Genomic DNA, 22,045 nt, shown 5'->3' on the forward strand with positions numbered 1-22,045 from the left:
CAGATAGTTGAATAGGATATGAAGTTAATTCCCTTTCAGCTCTAACATTTTATGATTTAAATATTGTGGTTTATGTGTTTTCTGTGTTTTTCCGATATTCAAAATTACAGAGTTATAAGCAGTTATGTTATATAAGTGATTTAATTATTTTTAATTTAGGCCATTTAGGTGTTAATATCTTTTATCTTTACCCTTTTTTCTGTAGTGTATCTTCTAATCTGAAAAAGTCTTCCATGAAAACTTCACTTTCAAAAAAACAAGTAATGCCGTCTATTTTTCTAAAACAGTGAAATGGGGGCTCTTATTTCAAGGTAAGTATCAATTTCACATCTTCATCACATTATTTTTTCAGTAGTTAAATATAGAAGGAAGATCTGAATATTGGTTACATTTAAAATCTTTTAGTTCTTCTAGGGTGGACATAGGAAGGAAATTGTAAGCATTGTTTTAAGATAGATACTTAGGATTATGTTTACCACATATTTTAACACAACTTCATGAAGGAGAGAGGAGGGGTCAGTGGTATTTAAAGATTTCAGAGAGGTTAATTAAAAACAGAGCTTTTTGGATTTAGCAGTTACGAGGTCATTGCTGGCCGGTTAGAGGCCATTTTCTGTCTATGTTTGTTGCTAAAAGTAAGTTTGCAGTAAAGAGTGAAGAGATGTACTTAGTATGTAGCAATCATTTCTCTAAGCACTGTAGTTACAGTGTGTAAGTATTAACATACATATATATATATGTATGTATCTTGGTTCAAGCTTCTTATAGATGATTTAATGCACAAATATTTCCCCCCAGCTTTATTTAGATATAATTGACATACAACATTGTGTATTTGCTGAACTATTTTTATGCCTTTTTTTTACTGTTTTGTGTGATAAATTACATGGTCCATCCTAGTTATACCGTTAACAGGGACAGATATTCCCAGCCTGGGTATAACTTGTTTGCTATACGGGGCTGGTAGTCTAGCAGGCAAGTTTGGTGTTTAACAGCACTGGTCACTGTGATAAGTGCTACAAAAGTGAAATAATGACTACCTGAGTGGCAGGTGGGAGTGGAAGTTGGTGGTTTGTGAGTTCATTGAGCAGGATAGATTTAAAGGCAGGTTTGGCAGGGCATATGGAAGAGAGAAATCATGTATATGAATGTAGGATTTTGAGTGGCTAAAAGTGTGATAGTAGCAGAAGAAAAGTAAGGAAACCACAAAGAAAGACTGGTTATTAGGGGGCAAGCGGATGGGACTGTAACATGAATTCTGTTAGACCTATTTTGATTTTGAAAGTACAGGTAGAATTTCAGTGTTTTTCCCTAAAGATGGAAATATGAGACTAAAATTTAGAAAAATGATAATTTAGGGCCCAAAGATACAAACTTTGGAGTAATTCACATGGAGTTTAAGCTGTGGAAGTAGGTAACATTTCTAGTATCCTAGCATAGAGGAAAAGGTAAAGCACAGAACTTTTAGAAATGCCTATTGTAAATATTGGTGTCAAAAAGAATCGATAAAGGAAAAATAAGAAAAGTATGAAGAGGGATGAGATGATTAGAAAGGATTTTAATACCCTAGAAGGGAATTAAGTTTAATTAAATTCAATAACCTCTCTAAGGTATAAACATAACCTAATAACTAATAATTAGGTTAATTATATAATAAAGTAACATAGTAATTAGTATGAGATTCTTGACCTGTGAGAACAGATTGAATAGACCAAGATGAATTATAAGAGGTTAAGCAAATGGTTTTACAAAGAAGCATGAAGAATAAAACAGAATGTTTTTGAAGAAGTTTGTGCAGGAAATAAGACAGCAATCATTGGGAAAGTTAGCCAAATGGAAGATATTTTAGCATTGTGTGTGTGTGTGTGTGTGTGTATGTGTGTGTGTGTGTGTGCGCGCGCGTGCGCTCAGTCATGTCCCACTCTCTGACCCCATGGACTGTAGCCCACCAGGCTCCTCTGTCCATGGAATTTTCCAGGCAGGAACACTGGAGTGAGTTGCTATTTCCTACTCCAGGAGATGAATTTAATACAAAAAAAGATTTTTTAATACCACAGGAAAGAAGGAAGTATAGAAAAAGGTGAATTAGATACACGGAGGGCTTGTAATTCCTGATGGATAAATTTATTTGGATTTATTTTATTTTATTTTTAAAATATTTATTTATTTGGCTATGTTGAGTCCTAGTTGTGGCACACAAGGCCTTTCGTTGTGGCGCACAGACATTCTCTACTTGGGGAGTGTGGGCCCCAGAGCATGGGGGTTTCGGTAGATGCGGCACACGGCTCTCAAGTTGTGGTATGGGCTCTGGAGTGTATAGACTTAGTAGTTGTGGCTCACAGGTTTAGCTGCTCCATGGCATGTGGAATCTTAGTTCTCTGAACGGGAATTGAACCTGTGTCCCTTGCATTGCAAGATACATTCTTAACCACTGGACCACCAGGGAAGTCCCTGTTTAAATTGTAAAATGTGCATAACAAAATTGACCATTTGACTATTATTTTCATTTTTTATGGTAAGTTAACATTTGCTATATATGAATTAGGTATGCTTCTTCATGTGTACAAAGCATCTGAATGTTCAGTTTCATCTGTACAGTGTTCGCTTTTCTATACTTACAGCAGATATAGGGACTGAGAAATATTGAAAGAATTAATCGTTTCATTTTATATTGTCAAGGGTCTCTTCTCTTGCTGTTGCTTCTATCTATAAATTGAGAAATGAAATACCCAAGAGTACTGCCTTTTTAAAAACTAATAAAAAGGAGATTTCCAAACCACATCGTGATTGACTTAACAGATGGTGGTAGAGTACAGAAGCAACGAAAAGGTCTTTTTTTTCCTGGGTTTCTTGGCAGTCCAGTGGTTAGGACTCCGCACTTTCATTGCTATGGGCCCAGATTGAATACCTGGTCTGGGAACTAAGATCCTGTAAGCTGCAAGGTGAGGCCAAAAATAAAAAAAATTAAGAAAAAATAACACAAACAAAATTTCCCTCTAAATTGAAGAAAGAGTCTGGTTGCTTTGCTCATTGACATTGAATACTAAGAAAAAAACACAGCTGTAGGACCCCAGATTGTCTCTAAATCCTGTGCTTCTTAGCTCCTAAAGCTAATGAAGTATAAAAATACATTGAAGTGAAGTTACTCGCTCATGTCCAACTGTTTGCGACCCCATGGACTGTAGCCTACTGGGCTCCTCTGCCCATGGGATTTTCCAGGCAAGAATACTGGAGTGGGTTGCCATTTCCTTCTCTAGGGGAACTTCCTGACCCAGGTATCGAACCCGGGTCTCCCATATTGTAGGCAGATGCTTTACTGTCTGACCCACAAGGGAAGCCCGTTCCCATTTTTACCTTTTTATACTGTTCATGGGGTTCTCAAGGCAGGAATGTTGTAGTGGTTTGCCATTCCCTTCTCCAGTGGGCCACATTTTCAGATAAATGAGCTTAAATAAATGTTAAGCCATCCACAACTCTATGTGACTTTATTGTTGTTACTTTATCATCGTATTTTATCCTATCAACAACTTCCCTCTAAAGTGGAAGTTATCCACATTTTATAGATGAAGGAATCCTTAAATTTGGGGTATGTGCAAATGTGGACATTTGGAAAGAGCGCAACACGTTCTCCTAAACGTTGGCCATTTTAACTGTTTTTTAAGTGTACAATTTCCTGACATAAATATATTCATAGTGTTGTGCACCCATCAACACTGTCCATTTCCACAACTTATTGTATCACCCCTAAACCCAGATATCCCTTATTCTGTGAAGTTGTCTGTCTCTGAGAATTTGCCTATTCTGTTTAGGGCTTATAAGTGCAGCCATACAGTGTTTGTCCTTTCATGGTTGGGTTGTTTCACTTAGTATAGGTGTCTTCGAGGTTCATCTCTGTTTAGCATGTATCACAACGTCTCTTTTAAGGCTGACTAAATATTCCATTGTATGTATGAATATGTACCATATTTTGTTTATCCACCCATCTATTGAGTCAAATTTGACTTGTTTCCACCTTTGGCTATTGTTAAAAATACTGCTATAAACATGGGTATACAAATATCTATGTGACTGCTTTCGTTTCATTCTTTTGGGTTCAGTTCAGTTCAGTTCAGTCGCTCAGTCGTGTCCAACTCTTTGCGACCCCATGAATCGCAGGACGCCAGGCCTCCCTGTCTATCACCAACTCCTGGAGTTCACTCAGACTCACGTCCATTGAGTCAGTGATGCCATCCAGCCATCTCATCCTCGGTTGTCCCCTTCTCCTCCTGTCCCCAATCCCTCCCAGCATCAGAGTCTTTTCCAGTGAGTCCACTCTTCGCATGAGGTGGCCAAAGTACTGGAGTTTCAGCTTCAGCATCATACCCTCCAAAGAACACCCAGGGCTGATCTCCTTCAGAATGGACTGGTTGGGTTATATACCAAGAAAAGTAGAACTGCTGGATCATATGGTGAAGTGAAGTGAAAGTCACTCTGCCGTGTTCGACTCTTTGCGACCCCATGGACTATACAGTCCATGGAATTCTCCAGGCCAGAATACTAAGAGTGGGTAGTCTTTCCCTTCTCCAGGGGATTTTCCCAACCCAGGGATCGAACCCAGGTCTCCTGCATTGCAGGCAAATTCTTTACCAGCTGAGCCACAAGGGAAGCCCTGTATCATATGGTAATTCTGTTTAAATATTTTAGGAACTACCATACTCTTTCACAGTATTTGCACCATTTTTCATTCCCACCAGTAATATACAAGGGTTTACAGTTTCTTCACATCTTTGCCTGAATTTGGTTTATAGTGTGTTTTTGATTTTAAGCAGTGGAACATTTTAAGTATATTTCCTTAAAAGAAGGTTATCATAGGTTGTTTTCTAGTAGTCTTAGTAGAAACACAAATCTTCATGCTTTGTTGCCAAGTCAGAACTCGTAAAGAAAGTTGTCACCTGCTGCTGCTGCTGCGTCACTTCAGTCGTGTTCGACTCTGTGTGACCCCATAGACAGCAGCCCACCAGGCTCCCCTGTGCCTGGGATTCTCCAGGCAAGAACACCTAGTTATTAATAAATTTTAGTGACAGATCCTCACAAAAATGAAAATTATTGGGCTTTGAAAAGAATGCATTGCCAAAAGCTTAGTTATTCTGTGTAATCTGACTGTGATGTTTACTGTAGTAAGGACCTTCACTTGGCTTAAGAGAAAGCTATGTGTTTTAATTTCTGAGCAGGAATAACTATGATTTCCAAGGACTGGACAGGATGATTAAATGGGTTAGAATACTTCCCCTCCTCCAACAGATGTGCTTGGAAATGGGAAATTTTGTAAGTTGGTGGAGAGATTTTCATTGTGCTGTTGACTGACACACTGTCTGTTTAATAGCTGGGAAAGACATTAATTGCTCAGGTGGATAGAAGACCAATCAAAGTTATTAAGCAAAAAAAAAGTGCTGATGGGATTATAGTTTCTGCAGTTTTTGAAACTTTGTACCTCGTTTGCAGTTGTCATTAAGATTTGGAAATATTGAAATAGATCATATTCATTGGCTTCAATATTGTTATAATTTTGCTTTTCCTAGGTAAATCTTATGTTTTAACTGGATCATAGGGTAATAATAAACTTGAAAAAGTTTATTTTAGAAGCTTCTTATCATGTTATATGAATGTTGTGAATAAACTGAGTGGTTTAAACTTGTCTTCTAGTTTTTACTAGTTCCTCTTCTCCCAGTTCGTTGCCTCAGGATTCTTTTTGTTTATGCATTAGAAAAGTGTTCATAAAGATTGTATTGTTTGTGTCTACTGTTTCTGGTTCTTTGATAACATGCTTTTTGCTTTAACTCAGAAAATAACTGTGGTTAGATTGTCATATAGTCTGCCACAGACAGTAAGGATATTGTGATAGAAATTCTGCTGTCTGCATAGCATGACCTTTCAAAACTGTTTTCTTTGCTGCAAACATCTCACTTAGCCTTTTGACTGCCACATGACAGAGGAAGTAGTATATATAAGGCGATATAAATGACTGCCTTGTTGATCTCGTTTATGTTGGGGATGAACTAGTTTTATGCATTATACATAGAGTACATTTTAAGTGTAAGTTTAAAAAAATTTTTTTATTAGAGTATAGTTGATTTGCAATACAGTGCTGTGTTAGTTTCATATGTACAATTAAATCAGTTATACATATATCCACTCGTTTTTTTTTTTTAAACATTCTTTTCCCATACATGCCATCACAGACTATTGAGTAGATCGGTTCTTATTAGTTACCTATTTCATGCAAAATAGTTAATATAGGTATACAGGTAACTAATGAAGTAGTGTGTATATGTCAGTCTTCATGTCCCAATTTATCCCTCCCCCTTAAGTGTAATTTTTAAAAGAAAATAATAGTAAATTACAGTAGTAAAAATTGAAATGGGAAATCATTTATGTTACTTTGAAGAAAGGTCTAACTTTTTTTTCAGAGTTTTAAGAATTATTAATTAATGGAGATTATTCTGTGGCAAAGATTTTAAAGCAACTTTGGAATTGTGTTTCTCTTGTTCTTTAAGATTCTTTTTTAGAACTGTGAAAGGGTCTAGGGAACCTGAGAAAGCACCAACTTGATTTTAAACTTTAATCTTATTTTCCACTAGTAGCTTAGCTCTGTAATGTATTTATTTATTCATCATTTAGGAAATAGTTACTGAGGTCCTGCATCAGACATGGTGCACAGCGAACCGCAAAGATGACAGAACCTGTCCCTGTCATTCAGGAACTCACCATTTAGATTTCAGCAAAGGAGACAGGAGTAGAGCTGAGCAGGATCACAACTCCTTGCTGCAGATGCTAATGCTACTTCCCTCCTGGAATCTAGAGATAAAGACAAAGGTGATGAGGAGTAGTAGTTAGGGCCATGAGGATAGTTAGGATTCTTAGGTAGGAATAATGCTGGAAAAGAAGCAAGTGCCGGTGATAGAAAAAATCTAGAGCTTGGGTTTGATTGTCATTAACCCTGAGGTCATAGGCACAGTAAAATGGGGAATGGGTTCCCATCAAATGGATTCTTCAGGCTAGGTGCTGCTGAGGAGCTTTACATCTGTTATTGCTGTTAATCCATTTTAAAAGAGTGTGAAATTTAGCATCTATGCAGAAGAGTACATGAGAACCTAAATTTATAATTTAAAGAATGATGAAAAGTGAACAGCTCTGCATAACAGCCAGAGTAATCATAGGTGCTTTCTTCTATCAATCTCCCTTCCTCTCCCCAAGCTCTTCTTTATTGAGTTTTTGTTATTTTCTTGCTTTTCTTTCTAACCTTACTATCTCTGTTCATCTCTATCTCTGAACGATATAAGGCTTTGACTAAATGGAATCATATTGTATATATTCTTTATTTCTCTTAATATTATTTTATGATTCATTTATGGTAGTGTGTATAGCTTCAATAATTTCCTATATTTTAAAATGTATAATTTATTGAACCATTCTGTTCTTTGAAATTTTAGTTGTTTTGGTTGCTCTAGGTGTTTATTGCTGTGCGTGGGCTTTCTCTAGCTGCAGTGAGTGGGGGCAACTCTTCACTGCAATGTGAAGGCTTCTCATTGCAGTAGCTTCTCTAGTTGAGGACCACAGGCTGTAGGTGTGCAGGCTTTAGTAGTTGTGGCCCACGGGCTCTAGAGCACATGTTCAGTAGTTGTGGCAAACAGGCTTGGTTACTACGCAGTATGTGGAATCCTCCTGATGTAGGGATCAAACCTGTGTCCCCTGCATTGGCAGGGGGACTCTCATCCAGTGTGCCACCAGGGAAGTCCTGATCCATTCTATTAATGCACATTTAGTTTGTGTCTAGTTTTGGATATTATGAAAAATTTCACATTGCACACCCATGTACATGTGACAGCTTGGATAAGGGGTTTCCTGGCATGGATGCCTAGTAAAGGAATTTTTGATGCCAAAATTCTTGGAAGAGGTTGAATCAGTTTACTGTCCCTCCAGATCTATGAAATGGTATCTCATTGTGATTTTAATTCACTTTCCTTGGTGACTAATGATATTTATGGTATATGCTCCCAATACGCTAATGGGACTTTTGGCTCCTGTGAAAATTTCTATTTAATTATTTTGCCCATTTTTCTATTGGGTTTGTGTTCTTTGTATATTCATTTTCTCACTGTGATATATAAAATTTGTTTATTTGATCAATTTTTATTCACTTGTTTAACTTTCATCGTTGAGTCTCCTGTTGTTTTTTGCATAAAGCATAGAACCTTAATGTGGCCTACCGGAATGTGGATTTGGCCAGCCCCTCCACTACCATTCTGCCTCTGTTTTCCACTTCTCTCTGTTCCAAAGGATAGTCTTGAATTCCTCAGATAATTAAGGTTTCTTAGGCCTTTGCATATGTTCTTTTTCGTTTTGGCTAGCCAATTTCCTCTCTTCAAGACTGTTCAAATGTCCCTTACTCTTGGAAAGTACTCTTGTCTATACCTGCCTCAAATTCACATACTTTGTGTCTCTATACTTAGGAAAAATAGTGTAGTTTTAGTCAGATGATTAGTCAAGAGGCGAAAGAAAGCTGTCAACATGTCCATTTCTACGAGGGGATTAAAAAGTGCAGAGTCATAAACAAGGATGAAAGCTAAATGATGAATGATTTTCGAACATCATGATGGTAGCCTCATCGGTGCCCCCGACTCCTCTTCATAGTTCTGTTTTCTATTTGAATGGAGAAGGTTGATGCAAAGAACACAGTGGTAGAGTACACAGCATAGGACTGAATGTAAGTCAGGGAGCACATGTGAGGGTTTTTTTTTTAAATAAACTGAAACAGTTGATGTACAATATTATGTTAGTTTCAGGTGGACTGCATTATGCATACATTATGAATAGGGCTTCCCTGGTGGCTTAGATGGTAAGGAATCCACCTGCTATACAGGAGACTAGGTTTGACCTTTGGATTGGGAAAGATCCCTCGGAGAAGGGAATGGCTACCCATTCCAGTATTCTTGGTTGGAGAATCACATGAACAGAGGAGCCTGGCAGGCTACAGTCCATAGGGTTGCACAGAGTCGGACATGCCTGAAGCGACTTAGCACACACACATCCATTATGAGATGATCACCACGATTGGTCTAGTACCCATCTATCCCTATACAAAGCTATTACAACTTATTACTGACCCTGTTCCTTACACTGTATATTAGATACTTGTGGCTTTTTTTTTTTAAATTAGGTAACTGGAGCTTTGCACCTTTTACTTCCCTTCATCTGTTTTGCTCACTCCTCACCTGTTGGTTTTCTATATATGAATCTGTTTTCATTTTGTTTATTTAATTTTTACACTGCACATGTGAGTGAGATGATACATTTGTCTTTTTCTGTCTGACTTATTTTATTTAGCATAATACCCTCTAGATCCGTGTTGTAAAAAATGGCAAGATCGCCTCCCCCCTTTATGGCTAAGTAATATTCCATTATAGATACAGATATTACATCTTTATCCAGTTGTCTATTGATGGATGCTTAGGTTGCTTCCATATCTTGACTGTTTTAAGTAATGCTGCAGTGGACATTGGGGTGCATATATCTTTTTGAATTAGAATTTTGGTTTGTTTCAGGCAAATGCCCGGAAGTGAAATTACTGGCGGTTCTATTTTTAACTTTTTGAGGAACCTCCATACTGTGTTTCAATAATGGCTGCTCCAGTATACAGTCCCACCAACAGTGCACAAGGGTTTCCATTTTTCCACGTCCTTGCCAACACTTGTTACTTGGTTTTTTGACAGCAGACATTCTGACAGGTGGAGGTGGTATCTCATTATTGTTTTGATTTACATTTCTCTGATGGTTAGTGATGTTGAGCATCTTTTCAATGTATCTGTTGGCCGTCAGTATGTCTTTGGAAAAATGTCTGTTCATGTTCTCTGCCCATTTTGTAATTGTGCTGTTTTTTGATGTTGAGTTGTATGAGTTTATGCTTTGGGTGTTAACCCCTTAATGGATATTGTTTTCAGATATTTTTTCCGATTCAGTGGGCTGCCTTTTCATTTTGTTGATAGTTTCCTTTGTGGTGCAGGACCTTTTTAGTTTGATGTTTATTTTTGGTTTTGTTCCCTTTGTTTGAGGAGACATACCCCCCAAATATTGCTAAGGCCAATGTCTAAGAGTGTTTTCTTGTATGAGTTTTATGGTTTCAGACATTTAAGTCTTCAATCAACATTATGAATTAATTTTTGTATTCTATATGAGAAAGTAATTCAGTTTGATTCTTTTTCATGTAGCTTTCCAGTTTTTTGCTCACCATTTATTGAAGAGGCTGTCTTTTCTTCATTGTTTGTCCTTACCTCCACCTCCTTTGTCATAGATTAGTTGACATGTAAGTGTGAGTTCATTTCTGAGTTCTGTTAGGTTCCTTTGATCTGTGTGTCTGTTTTTGTGCTGGTACCATACTGTTTTGTTTTGTGTTTTGGCCACGCTGCATGGCTCGTGGGATCTTAGTTCCCTGACCAGGGGTTGAATCTGGAGCCTTGGCAGTAAAAGCATGGAGTCCTAACCGCTTTTTTAAAAATATGTATTTATTTGGCTGCACTGGGTCTTAGTTGCGGCATCCAAGATCTTTAGTTGCAGCATGAAGGGGCTATGAAACTATCCACAGAAGCGTTTTGTCATTCATTGTTGGATAGTTTATGAGGAAAATTGGTCGACAGGGAAGTTTTATTTATTTTTGTTTGTTTTAATTAAGGAATTCTTTGGGTAATTTTATTTATTGTTTTTGGCTTTGCTGGCTCTTTGTTGCTGTGTGGGCTTTTCTCTAGTTGTGATGAGCAGGGGCATCTCTAGTTGCGGTGTGCGGGCTTCTTAATTCGGTGGCTTCCCTTGCTGGAGAGCACAGGCTTCAGTAGTTGGGGCCCCTGGGCTCTAGAGCACAGGCTCAGTAGTTGTGGTGCACAGGCTTAGTTCCTCTGCGGCATGTGGCATCTTCCCGGACTGGCGATCAAATCTGTATCTCTTGCTCTGGCAGGTGGATTCTTGACCACTGAGCCACCAGAGAAGCCCAAGGAAAAGTTTTAAAACAGACAAATTCTTGCATAGACCAAACTTAGACCAGTGTGCAGAAGGGTAATCCTGAAATGGTTTGGGAGAAATGCTAGCTTTTTAGGATTCTCATTTAATTTTTACATCCTACAATTTAACATTCAAAATGACAGCAGACGGAAATAACTAAAAGGTTCAGAGCCTGTAATAGTGCTTTTTCTACAGCTGTAAGCTATTTAAAATTCTTCTCGTGTTACTGTTTGCCATTCAGTTGGCTTTCTGGCACTGAATCAGTTCCTAGATGCAAGGGCTGTTGGGTAGTTACTCACCAGCCTCCCTACTCACTTGTACAATCTGGTTCATGACTCACCCTCACAGCACTTATATGTGGATACCCTTTGCTGTACAGTAATTTTTGATTGTTTGATGTCAGTTGTTATAAACAAGTACCATACTTGATTAGGACTTCTGAAATCAAGATTTGTTGTCATGTAAAAAGAAAAGAAAACCCACCCTAGTTAATCTGTTGGTTCCATTGCTACTAGACTGAAAAACAGAAGCAGTAGTTGTCCAGACTATGAAACTTTTGTCTAAAGTATGTATCCCATAATAGGTACAAAATATATCCACTAAGCCAGGATTATAATATTTGCTTTACTTTGCAGTTTGTACTATTACGTAAAATGAGTAAATGCAGAGAAAGGCTTACCACAGAGTTGTGCTGAGAGATGAGGGAGGCGGTTGATATTTGGACGGAATATCTAAGGAGTCTCTGGGATGCTGGCAGTGTTCTAATTTTTGATATAGATGGTGTGTTTTTTTAATAGTAATTTGTAAAGTCCTTTTCTGTTTATGTGTTATTTTAAGCAAAAAAACATTTTGAAATAGAAAATACTTGTACATCGTGTTGGAGAATTCCATCAGCTTTATTTTTAATGGTTGGAGAAGATCCCCATATATTAGGAATTGGCAGTGAGTCTTTGATTAATTTGATATATTTAGAAAAATAATCACATGTACTCTAAATCATGGTAATGGTCCACCAGTGACTGAAGCAATTTTAATGGTTAGTTCCCGTGCCACTGGGCTTCCCTGGTGGCTCAGAGGATAAAGCGTCTGCCTGCAATACAGGAGACCCGGGTTCAGTCCCTGGGTCAGGAAGATCCTCTGGAGAAGGAAATGGCAACCCACTCCAGTATTCTTGCCTGGAGAATCCCTCGGACAGAGGAGCCTGGCGGGCTACAGTCAAGGTTGCAAAGAGTCGGACACGACTGAGCAACTTCACTTTCACTTTCTTGTGACCCTAATACTATTCATTGGAAGTAGAAGAGAAGGGACAAGGTGAAGGGAGAACACTGTGGGGATGAAATACATCTTCTTGGTAATAAATATCCAATTAAGATAATTTATTATTTTTTTCTTATTTCTTATTTTTTTCTTATTATCTTTTTATTATGATTGAACATTTAGATTGAAAGCCAGGAGAGCAGACTGAAAATTAGGAACACTGGAAAAAATAAATAGCATTATTTAATAAAAAATGGAACTATTTTGGGACTTCCCCTGCCTGGCCATTTGGGGGAATCCAGGTTTGATCCTTGTTCAAGGAACTGAGATCTTGGGTGTGCCCTCGAGCTCTCCACAGCTGAAGAATCTGTGCATCACCAGTAAAGATCCCCAGTGCTGTGACTAAGACCCAACACAACCAAAATAAATTTAAAAGTATTTAAAGCAAAACAAAAAATTAAATATTTGAATGAAAAATGTTTAAATAATTTTAAATTGAGTATCTTAAGAAGCTAACTGTTTGCAATATTTTGGAATAATGGAATGATGTGGTTTTTATTTTTTTAATTTTTGTAAGAAGATTAACATTCTGTAGACCTGGTAGTGTGCTGAACTAAATTTTTCATTAGCCTATTGAGTGTGAAGAAATAATACCAATAATGTACTGTCCCCACTCCCCATGGGAGTACCATTGTTACGGATTAGGTATCTAAATTTCTGTTGATACTTTTATCTGACAGTAATGACTTTTACAAAGTTGTTGGGAATGTGGGAGTTACTTAAAATTTTCTACTGCCTTTAAATAAACAGTGCTGATTTATATGGCTTGTTTCAAACCTTATCAAGTGTTCAGAGATTATCAGTGGAAGGAGCAAATAAAAATTAAGGTGAAAGTGTGAATCGTGGAGCTACCCTGTGGTCTGATGATCCCCTGGCATTCTGAGATGCTTTGCATTGCTCTATGTGTGTTTGCTTGGTTTTTGCAACCCATGGAGTAGCCTGCCAGGCTCCTCTGTGCATGGAGTTTTCCAGGCAAGAATACTGGAGTGGGTTTCAGTTTCCTTCTTCGGGGGATCTTCCCGACCCAGGGATCTAACCTGTGTCTCTTGCATCTCCTACACTGGGAGGTGAATTTTATACCACTGTGCTATACCCTGTGTCCTAAAGTGTAGACTACTGCTGAGATTCTGCTGCTCTATGTGATCTTCAGGATTGTATTTCTCAGACCTTATGCCTCTGGGATTAGCTTTGACTATTTCTGATTTTGGAGAGGCCCAAATTCTTACCACATAAAGATCCTTAATAGAGAAAGATACCATACCAGTTAGAAATGAAGAACACTGACACTCTGAAATGGGCAGTGGATGACAACAGTTGGTTTAATTTATTTTAAGAACTGAATATGTTTTATTTGAATGCTGAATACATTATGTTAGTACACAGAGTATGCTGAGAATACAATAAAAAAAAAGTTTTTGGCTGCGCTGGGTCTTAGTTGCGGCACATAGGCTCAACTCAATAGTTGCATTGCACAGGCTGATCTCTAGTTGAGGCGCACAAACTCAGTAGCTCTGAGCCGCGTGGGATCTTAGTTCTCAGATCAGGGATTGAACCCACGTCTCCTCCTCTGTAAGATAGATTCTTAATTACTGGACCACCAAGGAAGTCCCAAGAATGGAGTTTTTTAAAGAAAAATTAACTGATTCAATTAAAACAGACATATAATCCCTAATAATTTTTAATATAACGTGAGTGATAAGTAGATATATCAGTATTTTGTGAAGTTCGCTTAGGGCATTACATTATTGGATAAACTGATGTTGTTCAGCCATTCTTTGCGACCCCATACACTGCAGCATGCCAGATTTCCCTGTGCACCACCATCTCCTGGAGTTTGCTCAGACTCATGTTCAGTGAGATGGTGATGCCATCCAACCATTTCATGCTCTGGGTCTTAGTTGTGGCACGCGAGATCTTTATCTTCATTGTCACATGTGGCATCTAGTTCCAGGACAGGGGATTGAATCCTGGTCCATTGGATTGGCAGTGCGAAGTCTTTGCCTCTGGACTACCATGGAAGTCCCAAATCCTTTCTTGAAAATACCTTTCTAGTTTGTTTTGCAATATATATAAAGAATCTTAAAGAAGTTTATAATAAAGATTCTAAACCCTGTCAGAGCCAACCCCCCTTTTGGTAGCATGTTCTATTTATTTTAAAATGTATTTGGCTGCATCAGGTCTTGATTGCATCATGTGAGATCTTTCATTGAAGTCCATGGGGTTAGTAGTTGTGGCACTCGGCCTTCTACATGGCACGTGGGCTTAGTTGCTCTGCGGCAGGTGGGATCTTAGTTCCTCAACAAGGGATCAAACCTGTGTCCCCTGCATTGCAAGGTGAATTCTTAACCATTGGACCATCAGGGAAGTCATTGTGGTATGTTTTATAATACTTATTTTGCTGTATTAAATAACAAATTTATAGGTAATATCTGCTTACGTACATTAAGAAAAATGTGATTTAATTAAAAGAACGGTCAGTTGTGATAAAAAATATTGTGCTATTTATGTGCTAAAAACAGTGTGCTATTTACATGCTAAAGACACTCAGGTACAATTGCAGTAGATCAGTGTTAGTTGGTCAATCATGAGCAACTAACTGCTGTATGCAACCTAACGAGCTGTAGCCCACCATGCTCCTCTGTCCATGGGATTTCCTGGCAAGTATACTGGAGTGGGTAGCGATTTCTTTCTCCAGGGATCTTCCCGAACCAAGGATTGAACCCTGGTCTCCTGCACTGCAGGCAGACTCTTTACTGTCTGAGCCACCAGGGAAGCCCATGGAGTAGACCATGCTGCTGCTGCTGCTAAGTCACTTCAGTCATGTCTGACTCTGTGCCACCCCATGGGCTGCAGCCTACCAGGCTCCTCTGTCCCTGGGATTCTCCAGGCAAGAATACTGGAGAGGGTTGCCATTTCCTTCTCCAATGCATGCATGCATGCCAAGTTGCTTCAGTCGTGTCTGATTCTGTGAGATCCTATGGACAGCAGCCCACTAGGCTCCTCTGACCACAGGATTCTCTAGGCAAGAATACTGGAGTGGGTTGCTATTTCCTTCTCCAGTAGTAGACCATGCATAGGTGGTAAGTTGGTTCAGTCGTGTCCAACTCTTTGTGACCCTGTGATCGGTAGCCTGATAGTCAGATGCTTATATGGGTAGTTTGATCACTTGTGAACATATTGACGACAAGTAAAGACTGACACTGAGATTTTGTGTTGGTAACTTAAATTCCATGAATAGTACATGTAGCTGCTACTTTTGAATCTGTATCATGGACCACAAAATAACAGACCAAAAGGAAAAAACCATTACTCTGGTTGCATGGCTTTTCATTTGTATACAGAGCCAAATGTCACTGAACACCGCTCCCTTAGGAATTGTAACAGACACTTCAGGGGTTTGGGGCTTCATGAAGCACAATTTCCACTAATGTACACACAAGGTAGAAATTACTCTGTCATGTTGTATGCCACTTGAAAATCTGCAGTTTAGAGATACTGATGAACACAGACATTAAGTAGAGATAGCCTAGCTCTATTGGAGAAGGCAATGGCAACCCACTCCAGTACTCTTGCCTGGAAAATCCTGTGGACGGAGGAGCCTGGTGGGTTGCCGTCTATGGGGTCACGAAGAGTTGGACACGACTGAGCAACTTCACGTTCACTTTTCACTTTCACGCATTGGAGAAGGAAATGGCAGCCCACTCCAGTGTTCTTGCCTGGAGAATCCCAGGGACGGGGGAGCCTGGTGGGCTGCCCTCTCTGGGGTCTCACAGAGTCGGACACAACTGAAGTGACTTAGCAGCAGCAGCTCTGACGTGAGTTCTTCCTTTAGACTATTCTAAGTGTCCTGAATAGTAAAACTTTTAAAAAAGTATATAATCTGTATGTTCTCATTGATGAAATATTGAAAATAGCAAATATTTATTTATAGTTACTTTAGAACCAAATTTATATATTTCCTTCCAGCCTTAATTTGTTCCTTTCATTTTTGTCTTCTAGTTTTGTTGAGATATAATTGACATACAGCACTGTATAAGTTTAAGGTGTACAACATAATGATTTGAGTTACATACATCATGAAATGATTACCACAGTAGGGTTAATGAATATCTGTTATCTCATATTGATACAACCTTAAAGAAATCGAAAAAATATATATTTTTTCCTTATGATGAGAACAGTAGTATTAGTTATTTGTATCATGTTATACATTACATTTCTAGTACATATTCATCTTGTAACTGGGATTTTGGTACCATTTTACGACCTTCATCTTATACCTGCTGCCTCTCTCTCCCCCTCCGAGACTCTGGTTTTCCAGCCTAAATTTCCATGCATTAGGTTGTACTCACGATTTTTTCCTTTTTGCAGTGAACAGAATTCTAATTGTACTTACTGTACTGCTTTATATTTTACTCTATATATCATCCATAAACATTTCTAATATACACATTTGACAAACCAGTGTAAATAAAGCTGCTTAATATGCCATCAGATGGGGGTATATCATTGTTTTTCTATATCTTCATGATTGGACCATTGGTTTATTTGCAAGTTTGTCATTTGTGTATTTTGCTTTGTGTATGACAGTTTTTCTAAATTCAGGTTTTTAAATAGATAATTAATGAGTGAGTAGGTTTAAAAATTTTCAAGACTCAATGCATATTTGCAGATATTTTCTAAAAGCTCTTTAGAGTGCCATGTTTTTTTTTTCTTCCCCAACCAAATGGAATTCAGGAGCTTGGTTCCCGACAAGGGTGGAACCTGCATCCTCTGCAGTGGAAGCTCTGATTCTTAGCTGCTGGACCACCAGGGAAGCCTCCCAGCTTCTGTTTTTAGATGATAAATTTTAATATTTCAATACAAATGATAAGATTATATTGAAATAACTGCTAAATGATTTAGCAGTTATTCTTTAGTAATTTTTAGAATTACTTTAGAGAGATCTTTTACATGAAATGATAATGATTCAGATAAAATAACCATGTTTAATAAATGGAGTGCTATACTGTTCAGTTTTTCAGTGTTCAGTATAATGGATACTTTATTGTAAATCAGTCAATAAGTAAGGCTGATAGACATGGGGGTACAGAAACCCAGATAAATCAAAATCCTGTCACTTGTCTGTGATTAGAACCTGCAGGTTTAGATAGTAAATGTGTTCATGATAAGTGCACTGCCCCTTCCAGTTTTTTTTAATGATCATTAACTAGTCTTCTAGCTATATCCTATAATAGTAAAGAAATAAATATTGAGTAAATGCTATTCCATTTAATATTTTTTAAAATTCCCTTTCAATTTCTACCAAATTTTTTCCCCATGATTTTCTAAGAAGTTTTTGTCTGAACTTGTTCATCTGTATGAGGTCGATGTTGGTTTCTGCTTATCACTTTATTGAAAGAAGTAAAATCCAGTAGTTCTGCTGGCACATTGCTAGGGAAACTGAGAATGTTTAAACCCCTTCCTCTCTTTCTGCCAGTGAACAATTGACAGGATATGGGTTTGTAATTATAGTCTAAGGGCTTAGTTGAGCTAATTGTCACTGCTGAAGTTCCTTTGCCCTCTGATAGCTTCCTTGAAAAGTTGTTTTCATAAGTAGTTTCATGCTTGTCTTCAGCCTTTGATCATTTGCTTTATGCTCAAACTAAAGAGCCATACCTGACTGAGGTAGGGTCTTGTGCTTGCTGAGCCAGGGTAAGCCTGTGCTACAGTAACCCTGTGAAGGGTTGTTGTGCTAGGGCAACCCTGTGAAAGACATTTCCTTTAAGGAGGGAGAGGGAAAAAGGGTAAAGGTAAAGAAAAAATCATTATAAAGTATGTTAATTGCTTGGAAAAAAAATCTGACTTTGGTCTTGGCTGTGTCTCTGTGTTGCCTAGATAATTTACGTAATTTCTCTGGGCCTTAGTTTCCTAATTTTTAAAATAAGAAGAGCCTGCCACTCCTAAGGTACTGCCCAACCTGAAACCATGAGTTACTTCTCAGGTTGGACACTCGGGTGTGATGCTCCTTATAAGATAAGGGTGCCTTAGGGGAATAGGAACCAAAACACATTTATTTTTATACAATTATGTAGCAGTAATTTAATTTTCTTCAGAATATCTTTATAAAAGATTTATCTGATATCAGTTGGTTTGTTACCTTATTTGTTTTAGATCAGATAAAGGACATACTATTTTTAATTTCAGCACATCACATTTTGAGAGTATACCCCCCTCTCTCAGTACTTAGCTTAAAAGTGTTGTGAAAGTGCTGCAAGTTACCCTGTGATTTTAGGTAGACTTACCCCATCAGTATGTTTACTGAGGGTCTTGAAAACTAAGAGCCACTTATACTCACCTCACATTACTCTCATCAAATAAGGGGCTAAAGTCTTATTGACTTAAGAGCTTCTTTTGCCCTTCAAGAATTAGCTGAAAAGAAAATGGCCAAGTATAAGAAACACTATTAATTGACAAGTAGAAATGTATGAGAAATTTTGTTCATTACTGTTCATTCAGTTCAGTTCAGTCGCTCAGTCTTGTCTGACTCTGTGACCTCATGGACCGCAGCATGCTGGGCTTCCCTGTCCATCACAACTTCTGGAGCTTACCCAAACTCATGTCCATTGAGTCAGTGATGCCATCCAACCATCTCATCCTCTGTCGTCCCCTTTTCTTCCTGCCCTCAATCTTTCCTAGCATCAGAGGTTTTTAAAATGAGTCAGCTCTTCACATCAGGTGGCCAAAGTATTGGAGTTTCAGCTTCACCATCAGTCCTTCCAATGAACACCCAGGACTGATCTCCTTTAGGATAGACTGGTTGGATGATCTTGCAGTTCAAGGGACCCTCAAGAGCCTTCTCCAGTTCCACAATTCAAAAGCATCAATCCTTTGGTGTTCAGCTTTCTTTACTAGTTCAACTCTCACATCCATACATGACTACTGGAAAAACCATAGCCTTGACTGGATGGGCCTTTGTTGGCAAAGTAATGTCTTTGCTTTTGAATATGCTGTCTAGGTTGGTCATAACTTTCCTTCCAAGGAGTAAGTGGTTTTTAAATTCATGGCTGCAGTTACCATCTGCAGTGATTTTGAAGCCCAGAAAAATAGTCAGCCATTGTTTCCACTGTTTCCCCATCTATCTGCATGAAGTGATGGGTCCAGGTGCCAGCAATTTTTATTCCAGCTTGTGTTTCTTCCAGCCGAGCGTTTCTCATGATATACTCTGCATATAAGTTAAATAAGCAGGGTGACGATATACAGCCTTGACGTACTCCTTTTCCTGTTTGGAACCAGTCTGTTGTTCCATGTCCAGTGCGAACTGTTGCTTCCTGACCTGCATACAGGTTTCTCAAGAGGCAGGTCAGGTGCTCTGGTATTCCCATCTCTTTCAGAATTTTCCACAGTTTATTGTGATCCACACAGTCAAAGGCTTTGGCATACTCAATAAAGTAGAAATAGATGGTTTTCTGGAACTCTGTTGCTTTTTCTACGATCCAGTGGATGTTGGCAATTTGACCCCTGGTTCCTCTGGCTTTTTTAAAACCAGCTTGAACATCTGGAAGTTCACTGTTCACGTATTGTTGAAGGCTAGCTTGGAGAATTTTGAGCATTATTTCACTAGCGTGTGAGATGAGTGCAGTTGTGCGGTAGTTTGAGCATTCTTTGGCATTGCCTTTCTTTGGGATTGAAATGAAAACTGACCTTTTCCAGTCCTGTGGCCACTGCTGAGTTTTCCAAATTTGCTGGCATATTGAGCACAGCACTTCACAGCATCTTCTTTTAGGATTTGAAATAGCTCAACTGGGATTCTATCATCTCCACTAGCTTTGTTTGTAGTGATGCTTCCTAAAGCCCACTTGACTTCACATTCCAAGATGTCTGGCTCTAGGTGAGTGATTGCAACATTGTGATTTACTGGGTCATGAAGATCTTTTTTGTAAAGTTCTTTTGTACAGACTAGATAAATTGTGGAGATCCCATTAATCCTTTGAGAAACAGTAGGAATTATTCTAGAGCAGTGATTCTCAAACTGGGCAGTGTGAAATGCCTCCTATAAGATGCTTCTGAAATTTGTGGATGGTGATTTTGTTATTCCTGTTATTACAGTGATTGGGGAAGGTACTACTATTACGTAATGGTTAAAAGTCTTATTATTATCTGATCCTAGATCTCAACTTTATTTACATTAAGAAATAATACAAAGTAGTTTTTCATGATTTTATTACATTAATTTCCGAAGATAGAGATTTTGAAAATCTCTGGCACCAGTGGCTTTTGTGGCATTTAATCAGTCTGCATTTGTAGTTGTCACATCCATGGTGATTATATGTAGAGATTCAAACCTCTGACGATTCTATTGTGCACATAATGGTTATGTCCAGTTTTTTACATAGTGAAATACACATTTTTATTTTGTTTTATTTCTTCTTTGTATTATAATTAGAAGATCATATGGGTTTATTTTGAAATCAAGTATATATGTATGTAAATCATATTAATAATTTCATTTCAGGTTTTTAAAGTATTTGTAAATTACTTAAAAAATACTGAACATGAGGACTGAAAACCATTCTCTTAGATAGTATTTAGCTTGAAGTACTTTGAAAACCTTGAGAACTGGTTTAATAAAAGTACTTTTATTAAAGTGACACACAAGTACAGTGTTAGGCTGTAATTACATACTGTAGGTTTCTCTGGAATATTTACAAAGTGTGACAAGCATTCTAGCTTAGTTATTAGTAAATGATTAATATGAAAATATCAAGGTAGAAATTTATATACCTGGATGTAACTTTTCATTAGGGTTCACCTTCATTACCTGCAGAGGTTTGATTCCAGGAGCCTCACAAATATCAAAATCTGCCCTCATACTATATTCAATGTTGTATGATAAACCATAAAGGAAAAGCGTATGTAAAAGAATGTGTGTGTGTGTGTGTGTGTGTGTATATTTATATGTATAACTGAATCATTTTGTTGAATGGCAGAATTTTGCACAACAGTATAAATCAACTATACTTCAGTAAGATGTATTTTTATTTTTTTTATTTTTTTTTAAGATGTATTTTTAGAATAAGAAATTGAAGATAGGGAAATTGATTTTGGAGACTGGTGTGATGTTGCTTTAGTAAGCAAGGACCATGGTGAACTGTAAAGCTAAAGGATTAAACTTTATAATGCATTTTGAGATGGCAGGAAAAAATATTTCATCATTGCAATTTATAATATTTTGCCAGTTTTTAAATATTTAAGGCATTATGATTGTTAAATATAGCATATTCTGAAGTAAAATTCTGCTTTCTTTTCCTCTATATTAAAAACAGTGGTTGTTGGTTGACACCAGGTTGGGAGTTCCCCAATCTAAATTTAATAGAAGATGCCATTTTATGGAATAAACAGTTCTATAGTCACACATTGGTTGAAAATACATAATTTTTGGTAATAGCTGTAACATTATTAGAAGTGTGGCACAGAGGGAATACAGTACTTGGTAAGACCTATTTCATGTTTCTCTTCACATGACAGGCATTTATGGATTGGAGACAGATGGTATTAAGCAATCGAAATTCTGTATGTTGGGACTTCCCAGGTGGTCTGGTGGTTGAGAATCTACCTTGTAATGCATGGCACCCAGGTTTGATTCCTGGTTGTGGAACTAAGATCTCACATGCGGTAGAGCAAATAAGCCCACAGGCCACAAGTTACTGAGCCCATGTGC

At 37.9% G+C, this 22,045-nt stretch overlaps 1 protein-coding gene across 1 annotated transcript in view; it reads left to right on the top strand.

Annotated features, from left to right (window-relative positions):
- Positions 1-203: 203 nt before the first annotated feature.
- The window catches only part of PIK3CB (phosphatidylinositol-4,5-bisphosphate 3-kinase catalytic subunit beta), a 128,087-nt gene continuing 106,245 nt past the window's right edge, over positions 204-22,045 (top strand). The window contains exon 1 of the mRNA XM_052638271.1: positions 204-311. The gene's annotated coding sequence lies outside the window, so the exon portion shown is untranslated. The remainder of the gene's footprint in view (positions 312-22,045) is intronic.

Source organism: Budorcas taxicolor, chromosome 1 (assembly GCF_023091745.1).
Source record: "Budorcas taxicolor isolate Tak-1 chromosome 1, Takin1.1, whole genome shotgun sequence".
Taxonomy (NCBI): Eukaryota; Metazoa; Chordata; class Mammalia; order Artiodactyla; family Bovidae; genus Budorcas; species Budorcas taxicolor.